Source organism: Cygnus atratus, chromosome 1 (assembly GCF_013377495.2).
Source record: "Cygnus atratus isolate AKBS03 ecotype Queensland, Australia chromosome 1, CAtr_DNAZoo_HiC_assembly, whole genome shotgun sequence".
Taxonomy (NCBI): Eukaryota; Metazoa; Chordata; class Aves; order Anseriformes; family Anatidae; genus Cygnus; species Cygnus atratus.
Genome location: NC_066362.1, coordinates 17,620,025 through 17,632,083, shown reverse-complemented (window position 1 = coordinate 17,632,083; position 12,059 = coordinate 17,620,025).

The window sequence follows — 12,059 nt, the reverse complement described above, 5'->3', positions numbered from 1 at the left end:
AAGGCAAGACTTTCCCTTGATGAACCCATGTTGATGATGCCTGATAATATCTTTGTTCTTTAACTGCCTTTGAATAACCTCCAGGAAAATCTTCTCGAAAACTTTTCCAGGTACTGAGGTTAGACTAACAGGTCTGTACTTTCCTGGGTCTTCTCTCATGCCCTTTTTGTAGATGGTATAAAACTGGCTAGCTTTTAGTCAGCAGACTGCCAAGACCTCTGGCAAATTGCTGAGAGAGGCCCAACTATTACATCTGCTAATTCCCTTGGTAGTGTGGGTTGAATCTCATCAGGCCTCATGGTCTTATGAATGTTGAGCTGATACAACTGGTCTCTTACCATTTCAGGAAAGTCACAGCTCCCCTAGTCCTCGTCCTCCAGGTCTGAGGACCAGGCAGCCCAAGATCTGTCATTACTATTAAAAACCGAGGCAAAATAAAAGGCATAAGCCACCTCATTTTTTCCTCTTCCTCTTCTTCTTCTTGACCCCCTTTTTCACTGTTCTGCCTGTCTTTATCTGTTCTTGTCTCCTCCCACATAAACATTCAGCCTCAATTACTTTTTCCCTATTGTCCCTGTTGTGCTAAAACAGTACCCAAATTTGGTATTTCTGATAACATTATTTGGCTAATCTCATCTTTATGTGGTATAGCTTGTACAGCTGTACTGCAACCTTGCTGCAATTAGTCTTGCAAGACTGTACTCCCCCAAAGATCCCCAATGCTCCTCTCCACTTACCTGTGCAGTTCGGTGTTTCCTTATCACATGTGAAATCCAGACAGTCCTTGTGGTGCTAATTGTAACTTTTGTCAATATTTTATTGGGTTATTCATTATGTCCAGCAGTTTCACATGGAGTAGCTCTTCATGCTCAAGCCAGTGAGCTCAGCCAAGGACAAATAAGTGGCTTAGCTACTTGCCTGCAATCCTAACAGAGCTCATTGCCTTTTTTTTCCCTAAATAAATTTATCAAACTGCTGCTTACGGGATTAAGTAGGTGATGAAATTATTCTATACCTAATTGTTAATTTAATTGATCCCACCACCTTTCCAATTTAACTATAAATAGTAAAGTGGTAAGAACAGCATTTTATTCCATGAATGGTGAAGGCCAGACTGCAAATTTCTCTTTCACACTGGATGGCCTGTGTTTAATTCCATGTTAGTAAGTGAAGTTATCTGCTCACCAATAGAAGCAACTCAGGATTGAATGTCCATATACATCTGCTTTCTGCATTAGTTTACTGATGTTGACTGACTGGATGTCAATGGAGAAAATGTTATGGAAAACAAATATGAAAATCACAAATTAATATTCACGTAAACCTTATTTTATACTTGCATATGTGAATATTCATTCTGTGACCATTTCCCCTTATCTCCTCCCCTCAAACTGAGCAAGAAGAACAGCTATATCAAAAGAGGATAGTAGATAAATGATGAAAATATTCTGATACATATTTCTTTCTATCTCTTTGCCAGAAGACCTTAAACATGCTAAAAGTTTGCAGAGGTTCAAAGGGAAACAGTAAAAGAAGAATGTTATTAATTACCTGGAATAAAAATCTGACTCAAGAGCCACAAATGACTGAAGACTAGAACAGTTCTGGGATAATATAAGTATCATATATGACTGCTCTGTTCTCTTCTCCTAAGGATTTGTTACTACCCATGGTTAGAGTCTGGATACTGGCCTAGGCTGACCTTTGAACTAAGTCAGTATATATCTGATATACTGGTTATATTTTTTATATTTTAATGGTAATATTTTTATGGTTTAGAAACTGTCTTCATTTCTGATTTTTTTTTTTAATTTTTTAATTTTTTTTAGTATGGCCTCTAGAGAAAGGATGTTCAACCAGATAAACAATTTGTTTTCTTTTCTTTTTTTTTTTTTCTTCTACATATTAATAATTGTGATCATTCAAATATGGGACACGAAAGGCAGCAGACAACTTACCTGGGCAATCATCACAAACAAGACAGCTTGATTTCTGGAAAAGTTACATTCCATGAAAAAAAAAATATAAGGTTTTTGAAGACATTGAGAACAAATCTGAAAAACAAACAAGCAGAAAATTATGATCTGATTTTTGGCAGGAAAAAAAAAGGAAAAATGATCAGGTAGCTTGTTTGGAAAATACTTACTCATCAATCAAGAATCAAAATTAAATGACACAGACAAAATAAATTATGTAACAATCTGAACCCTATTGTTGAACTCTTACAATACCTTTCAATACTCTAAATATCTGTAAAGTTCTTGTTCATCAGTGTGAATTCTCTTTCTCAGATTTCTATTCATTTTTACTCATGCTATATTTGAAGCTCAAAAACAACTGTAGCTTACCTTACGTCTGATGAAAAGTATAACTTGTATCACAACTTAATTCTGCCATACTACTAAGCCCTTAGAAAACAATCTTATTAAAACTGTCTGTTCTTGTGCTTACAAGATAAACTCTTATTTTGAGAAGTCTGTCTGCCAATGCAATTTAACGGATCAGCTTATTAAGAGCATTGGCATAAAAATAAGCGAGCTGAGATCTGCCCATGTTTGTATCTATGTAGATGGCACCTGAAAGATAAAGATTTCTCTGTGAGCAAATGAATAGATAGCCTTTTTTAAACCTTGCTCTCATTGTAGTGTTTCAAGACTAGTAAATTTAGCTATGTTCCTCAGAGAACAAGATACCAAGTGAGAGTCAAGTTCCCTGAAGGAAGTCTGTTGAACTAGCCTGTCATTGCTTCATCAAGAAAACATCCAGCACTCAAAATCTCTTATCTGTATTGGACTTTCTTTCAGAAGAGATGCTTCATTTTAATTAAGTTGTAGGTTAGATATTGATATTAATTAGTGTAGATCTGCCTCTTGTTGTTCAGTAGTTCAGACTAGATAATTTAAATGCTTACTGCATGCCTTAAAACCTAGTACAGCCCTTCCATCCTTGTTAACACTTCACATCCTGTTTAGTACATAGAGTAAACCAAGGCAGAGAAACTAAGCCTCGCAGAAGTAACAATTAGCACTGCCTCTGACAGCAATCAATAATGAATGTCTAGGCAAGCATACAGAAAAAGCATACATGGATATTTTCTCAACCTGCAACATTTTGTGGTTCAAATTTACATATACTGAAGATATTTCAGATTAAAAATCCTGGATTATCTTTCTTCAGGAAATTTATTTAATTCTGTTTTGAAGACATTTAATCTTTTGGTAATGACAAATCATTTGGAAAGGAATTTCATTGCTTAATTCTTCACACCATGTGAAGAAGGCTCTTTCTGCTTATTTTGAAACTGCAACTTAGTTTTTTTGCTTCCTTAAGTAGGAACTTCTTAATCTGTTCACCTATTGAGTACTATTCATGATTTTATAGACTTCTATCACATCTGTTTTTCATGCTAAAGAATTGTAGTCTATCTATCTTTTCCTTCAGTCAAGGATATCTGTGGAATTAATCTTACAAGGTCAGTGGAATGCTAATACCCAGATGGCAGCTTTTGGAGGTATAATTTTCAAGCACTTCCAGTTCTTCTTGTGAATCATGTTCTTTTTTCCCTCTCCCTATGCAATGACATTTCTATGTTCTTGTCCTAACCTACTACTTCTGCCTCATATGCAGCCTCTCACATTTTAAAATTCTGAGGTTAGGACCATGTACACTGATTTACTTTGACTAGCAGTCTACCATCAATAGGCATATAAGCCTATTATGAATCTCAGTGGCAGTCTCAGGACTAATAAAAATCTTACCTTTGGGTGAGTATCAAACAGAGGTTTAGGGATCCTTAAATAACTTAACCTTTTGCTTCCATTTAAAGACGTCTGTCACTGGAAGGAGCAAACCCAAAGAAATGACATAATGCTCAGAATAAACAGACATATTTCATTTCAGACATATTTTTGCTTGAAAAATAGCAGATGAAATGTCTCTTCCTCTTTCTTTTTCTTTTTCTTTTTCTTTTTTTTTTTTTAATCACAGATAACTTCAAAACAAATCCCATTGATTAATCTGTCATGAGTTGACTCATAAAGTTTCCTCTTTAGCAGCTTGCCTGGAAAGTGGCTCTTTGCTTCATCTTGAAAGAATACACACCTCTCACTGTCTCCGACTTCTTTTAAAACTGTGTGGGTCTGTCAAACAGGAGGAAAAAAAGAAGGCTAAGTCCCTGCTGGGGAGTCCATCTGTCAGGTGGTGATGCTAAATTAACTTTCTATATAAAAGTAGAGCTTTTCTTCGCAAGAACAGTAGTTGTTCTGACTTTTCAGACAAAATATCAAATGTATTTTCTTTTCTTTGCCCCACTGGGACTAGTAGCTTTTTGCTATCTTTGTTGTTGTTGTTGTTGTTTTGTTATTTTTAAGGTGCAGGTGTAGTTTTCAAAACCTGTGGGCAGACAGATGATACTTCACAAGTTCCTACTTCTGGGAGAGGAATTCATAGTGCTAAACTAGGCATCAAAGCTCTAGATACATCATAACAGTAAAGCTTTGACATGAAGCTCATCTGAACTTGCAAAGAGTATCTAACACCATATTTCCAGCACCTCTTAGGCTATCTCCCTAAAGCAGAGGTTACATTCCTCTAGGACCAAGATTCAGTCCCGTAGACTAATGGCACTACTTCCAACCCTGAATTCCCCCTAGGAACAGGATCTTGGCAGTTCTTACCCTTGATCTCATAGTTGCTCTATCTTTAATCCAGTGATATTTCCAATTTAAACTATACCAAAAGGCCTGGGAGTTATAATGACAAATAACTGCCTCAGATATTGAGTGTTTCAAGACCTTAAGGACGTAGGGTTTGCATTTCCTGAACTTGGATTTCTAAATTTCACCTGTAGTACCATTGGTTGTCCAAAGGCTTTGCTACATACCAGCCCAGCTGTTCTAAGTAATGTAGATAAGTACTAGGCAATCTTTACCTGTGATTTTAGGCCTTCATATAACAAAAAAAAAAATCTCTTTTCCTCATCAAATGACTTTCAATAATTCACCTGTGTATAATATGGGTATGTATTTCAAAGCATTTCTCTCGCCACTTTTATGACAGTTGGTCTTTTTATTATCTGAATTGTTATGCTATAGAGGTGCTCATTTTTCTGCTACATCTGAAGAAAAACAGAAAAAAATTGCATCTGAGTTGTATTTATTGCCATCAGTTTGCTGGCTTTCTTTTTATAGAGGGAAAAATTGAACTTTCAGAGATCTTGCTATCCGTAAAACTGCTGAAGCAAGTTCAAGCATTCCAATATGGAGATAAAATGTTAATAAATAGGGGCCATTGTCCCACACTTGAAAATTTATTCACTACATCAATATGGGATCATTCTCTTCTTGGTTAAATTCATCTAGTAATTTCTGACTATATTCATTGCCTAGGGATATATTTCTTTACAGTTAAATATCACTAGCTGTGCATTTTGATAAGAGAAATGCAGACTACAATTTATAACTGACACAATAATAAGTGAATAGAATGTTGCCCCTTGGAAGAAATGCTATAGAGTATATAAAAATACAACATTCCATTTCACCTGTTTATGCTGAATAGTATTGGAATAAAACCCCAACTGGAATTCTAATGCCATTTCTGAGTTGCTTCATTGTTGCTGCTCTAGGAACATAAAAACAATGATTTATTGACAGTCAAGGCGTCACAAGATAAATACAAGTGCTGCAAAAACCTTGAGACGATCAAAGTAAATTTTGAGAGGACACACTTTTCTATATTTTGTATATTTCTAGATACACTGTTATAACAAATATCTTTCCTGTAGCACCAGCAATGAGAAGAACACTAAAGTAAAATGATCATTGCCCCCGAAATTTACCTAATTAAATAGAAACCTCTTCAAGGCTATTAGAGCTTCAACATCATTCTAACAATTCAATGAGGTAAAATAATGAAAGAGAGAAAATAATTGCTTTTATTGCAAACGTTTGTATATTTTTTATTTTTAGAAAATAGAACTCCATTAAGATAAAATTCAAATACATATATGATGGATGTTGTGATTCATGAAAGAAGTGAAGTAATTCTGCAATGTCAGTACTCATGTTTGGGATTGTCCCAACACAGGTGCAGCACCTTGCACTTGGCCTTGCTGAACCTCATTAGGTACACATAAGCCCACTTCTCAAGTTTGTTCAGATCCCTTTGGGGGGCTTCCCTTCCTTCTGGTGTAACAACCTCACCACTCAGCTTGGTGTCATCTGCAAACTTGCTGAGGGTTCATTCAATGCCACTGTCTATATCACTGATAAAGATATTAAACAGTACTGGTCCCAGGATGGACCCCTGAAGGATATCACACATTACAGGCCTCCACTTGGATATAAAGCCATTGACTGCAACTCTCTGGCTATAGCCATCTAGCCAATTCCTTAACCAACAAACAGTTCCACTCTTCCTTCTGCTCCAACCTGAGATGACGGTCCAGTTTCCCATGTCTCCTAAATCCGTCAGCTCTGAGTTGGAAACCAGCTTACCTTCCCTTTGCCAGGACTTAAGTCAGGGCTGTTGTTCAGCCCACGTCAGTGCAAAATACCGTTCATCAGTCTCTCACTTGGGTTCCTGGATAGTACACTGCCTGGTGAGCTCCCCTCGCAACATGGCAACTTGCTGGAAAAGTTTGTCCAGCTGGTTATGCTTGTACCCACAGCACCCACCTCTGCCTTCAGGCCCTAGGGGGACTTCTGGATTCAGAAGTTCACGTAACTGAGGGTCTGGGCATGTCTCTTGGTCCTCAGGAGGTCTGTTTTGGTGTAGGCCTCTGCCTGGGGAAGTTGTGGCCCCTCCCTCTGGGTTACAGCCTTATGCCAGCACTTGTGGCAGATGGACGCCATTTTTGTTTCAGTTGAAGGCTGCTTCTTGTTACTCTCAGAACAAAGTGGCTGCTTTCCGCCCTCCCTGCACCAACTGCCACACAAACAGCTGCACCACTGCCTGGCTGACATGCCACACCCTGCTCGGCCACCCTGGTCGCTGTGCTCCTAGGGGCTGCTTTTGTACGTGTGGGGGTGGCTGCTGCTGCTCCTGGCCGTGCGAAGCCTCATCAGCTGCTTTCGTCAGAGCTTCTGGCTCGTGGAGGCTCCCTCTGCTCCCTGGGGTTTCCTCAGTACGAGAACCCCCCTTCACGCCTTGATCCCCCCTTCTGCTGCAGAACACACCTCCACCAGGGCTGATCACTTCTGTAAGGTGCATATATGCATGCACTCGAAAGCTGAGATGGCCTTAGGAGGTTTAACAAAAAACGTGTGAACACATAATTGAATAACATTAGAATAATGTAAGATAACACTTATGATCCTTCTGATCATTTGCTTTCACTGTTTTCTGTAGATTCTGTTCTCACCTGCAGGTGACATCTTGTATCTGCTTACAGTTGTTTCTAGCAGGTTAATACATATTTGTGTGGACTTTGTGACTCCTTGCTCAGTTCACTGAGGAAATCTGCCTACCTAGCAGGACAGACATGAAAAGATCCATGAGACACAGTTACATGAGCTGATATTTCACACCTCTCCAAGGTCAGTCTGGGCTATCAGCTTGCCTGGTCCATTCACTAGTGTTATGTTGACGTGATACATGAATTTTGAAGTGAGGGTCACTGTCAGCTTCCAAAGACAGGCCTCACAAGTTACTTTCTTTCAATACCTATCTGCCAAGTCGGTCTAAGAAATCAGACCTTCTTGCAGAACTGATCTGTATCTCACACACTAATCTTTCTGTTTTTGCAAGAATCACTTGCATTCTTCTTGTGTGTGTGCAATAATACCCTCAAACAGGCTTAAATGCCTGCTTTTACATGGATTTGATTTCAAAATACAGCTGCCTGGCACAGAGCTCTTAATGCTTAAAATGGCAGCAAACTGGTGTTAAACTTCCAGTGCTCACTGTTCAGAAACACTCATGATATTAAAAGGTAGATCCATCATAAATAATCACTTTTATCCTTAACTCCACCCCATCCCCTACCTCGACATCTCCTTACTTGACTGCCTACAGAAACCCTATTTTAAAATTCCAATAGTTATGTTACTGGACAAACCTTTATACCTCTAAATACTTTTCCTTACTATTTGCCACAGACCCTGCAACACCTTCACTGCCCCAACACCCTACCCTCTCACCCAACGTGGATTTTTTTAAATTAATTAATTAATTTATTTTTTTTTCAAGTATTGCATTCTTTCCTCTTGTTTTCTTGTTTTTCCCCACCTCCAGAGATACCAGCACTACTTTTGCTTAGCTGGGAAAAGATTATGTTTCCATTTGCTTACAGATGATTGGAAAATATAATTTTGTTTTCATTAATAAAAATACATAATATATCAAAAAATTTACATCAGAGAAACTGGCAGTAAAGGAGAACATTTTTGAAAATACTGGGCTGTTGTCACTGACAGAGTCATACCTTTAGCCCAAATAAAAGGGAGGTAGACCATGTGTCTGGAATCACAGTCTTGCTGATTAGACAGTACTATTACAATTAAATAAGCTAATAAAGTCCTACAGGAAGGAATGAAGACAAGTTTTCTGTAATTATGGTATCTGCCCTTTGTGGTAGCCTCCTATAGCAAGTTTTCAGACTTCTTGTTATACAGAGAAAGAAAGACGTACAGGGAGAGACTGTCTCTGGTTCTAAAAATTATACCTTTGGTGTGTGAGCAACAACAGCTATTAAGTTTAGACCAGAGCTCCCTATTAGATGGCAGACAGTGATACCTTTTAACATTACTGCAGTGCAGAAGACTCAGTCAGCACCTAAATCATGTAAGACATTTCTCCCAACAGTAGTCTTCTGGTGATTACAGATAGCTATTTTTAAAGAAAATGTAGGTCAATGTACTGGACTTCCTGTCTATGTCTCTTAAGAATCATTTTTATTAAACAGCTTCTTGGTATCTCCACCATCTGACCTGATGCTGAGGAGATTATTATTCTACTTGGGCTAACATTATGATTAATAACTGTTTATGTCTATCAAAGGTAGACAACACTTTGTTGAACAGCTCCAGATATCCAGCAGCTCTTGATATTAGTCTGGCAGACTCACCTAACTCTTGATGCCAGTTTATCCTTAAATGCTGTTACTGTTCCATCATGATACTTACCTGATGATCTCATTCTTCAGACACAAGCATTTGTAGTGTATTTATTACTGTCCTCATTTGTCCAAGTATCTACTGCCAGCTTTTAGATGTGTACCTCTCACCTCTCAGCTATGACCTTCAATACTTTTCAGCTATGTGCATTGTTTCCGCATGTATTGCATCTTCAGGAGGGAAGAGACTAGTTTTGCTGTCTGGTCACAGTGTCACTGAAGTTCTTACTATAACTGCTGTAATTGATCTTAAACTCTTTTGAGTTGGTGAGACATAGAAGTAACAGGACAAAATAATTGTTGTCAGTCTCCTATCAAACACTGACCATGCAAGACAGAATTTCCTACCTATTGTATTTTTCCAGCTTTAGAAGAGCTAAAGAAAACCCTGCTGCTTTCTGATACAGCTGTATTGCAAATGTCACCCGAAACAGTTTTTCAGTCATATAATTAAATTCAGTATCCATGACTGATTTTCTTGTTCTAAGATCATTCAAAGTCAAGCATTTCTCTGCTTGCCGAAGATCACTTAATACCTAATTTGGGATGCCATGTGTTGAAGATAGAACATTCCATTTAGTGGTGGCAGAATGGCCTGACATATCATTGAAACAAACTTTTGGAAAGTAGAAAAAAAATCCTAAAATGGATGTCTATGTGGTAAAGTAAGAAACAAAACAGAACAGAACAAAACAAAACAACTTCAGCTCTTTGTGTAATTGGAAATGTAAGGACTTTATGATATCATAAAGATCTCATGCAGAAATTGTTCTGTACGTTGAGTCACAATAGACCAGCACATTACTTCCATGTCTCAAGATTTGTTCTTTGTTTGTTTATATGTAATTTCTGTAAAAAAGTATTTACTGTTGTAAAGAAAAAAAAAAAATTTCAACTAATTTTATTATAAAGCCATAGCAGATTTCATAGCCAAATATGGCTTTGATCAGAGTTTCTTAACATGATCATCTTGCAGCTTTATTTGTAGAACAAATCTTAAATAAATATGGCTATTGACTCAATGACATAAATTACTTTTTCTGAAGAAATTTCATTATTTGATTCCTGTATAACTCTCTGTGATTTTATTTGCAATTAAAATTTCTGGATTGCATGAGATTTCAAATCTATTTCTGCAAATGAAATATCTAAAATAGACTTTAAATTGCCTTCCAAGATGTTTGAGCACTATCATCTACATAGTATGTGATCTAACACAAATGCATATTTATGAAATATCTTTGTGGCAAACACAAATGCTAGTAGACTGTTCTCAATTTGAGAATCATTTTCTTTTCTCTCTGCCAGAGCACAAGAGACCTATGAATCAAAGCTTCCAGTTAGAGACAGGCTCCTGAATCATATTTGAGCTTGTTTACTGAGTGGTGACTGCCTTACTAGGACCATGAAATGTGAGTACTGGTGCATGTAAGAGTGTAGTCTTTATTTGCTGCATTTTTTTTTTCAGGACTGTTGCCAAGTTGTGTTATTAAAAAACAGTTGCTATAGAGGATCAGTTAAAGCTGTTTGACTTGTGTGGTACTGTACAGCAAGTTCTTAAGGATTTTCTACATAGTTCTGTGAGGGTTTTCATGTCAGCTACAGTTTTGTTACATTCTTAAATTACTTAATGAGTATACATATCCCATGTATTTGACTACTTTTGTCATGGAAGGAATCAACTTGGTATGTTTTCCTTCTGTCCTTGTCATCACTTTCTTTGGTGTCTTCATTCATCTGGGACTGAAACTGCTATTATCATGTCATCGTGTGGATGTTCAAAATATCTATAGGTACTTCTTTGCTATTTAATTAAAACATCCTCGATGCCAGTTTATTGCAAAGGGTAAATGGACAATCTTGTAGATATTGTATGGTGTTTGAAATTGCTCAGCTCAGCTGACCAATTATATAATCTGGTTTGCCAGGACCTGTCCTTGTTCCCAGCAAAGATGTTTTTGCCAGCCTGTTGGTGCTGCATATCAGCTAGTATGTAAATAGGATGACGCAATCTCAGGATAAACCTGATATTCTCTTGTGAATACTTATTAATACAGAATTTCTTATCTGCCATTTCTCTTCCTAACTATGGTAAAACAGTTAACCCATGTAGTTGACCCAGGTGTTTTTACAACACCTTTTTTTGCAAGTTCTAATCAGAATTTCTTCACTATTGTCTTCTTAGGCTGTTTTCAGTAGGAGCATTAAACATGAGTATGCCATTCTGGGCTGGAGCACCTCTTCTATGAAGACGGGTTGAGTGAGTTGGGTTTGTTCAGCCTGGAGAGGAGAAGGCTCCGGGAAGACCTTATAGCTGCCTTCAGTACCTAAAGGGGGCTTACAGGAAAACTAGGGAGGGACTCTTCGTTAGGGAGTGTAGTGATAGGACAAGGGGGAATGGCTTTAAACTAAGAGAGGGTAGATTTAGATTAGATATAAGGAAGAAATTTTATACGGTGAGGGTGGTAAGGCACTGGAACAGGTTGCCCAGAGAAGCTGTGGATGCCTCATCCCTGGAAGTGTTCAAGGCCAGGTTATATGGGTCTTTGAGCAAACAGGTGTAGTGGAAGGTGATCCTGCCCATGGCTGGAGTGTTGGAACTAGATGATCTTTTAGGTCCCTTCCAACCCAAACCATTCTGTGATTCTATGATTCTTGTTATTTCCAAACTTTCATTCCCACCCTCTACTCTTCAGCTTTATTATGTTTTGTCTTCTCTTCTAGTTGTAGATGAGAAAGATCTGATTTTGATCAAACAATATACCTTGCATGGATTACAGTAGTTCTTAAGCATTATGTTTTCATTCTAAATGGAACTTTTTCCGTTGTGTTCTATTAAAATACATTAAAACTTCCAGGACTTCTTTGCCCACTGTGCAGCAAAATAAATACCTGTAGGTCATCTTCTCTGTTATTTTACTCCAAGGCATTCATATGGATGTAG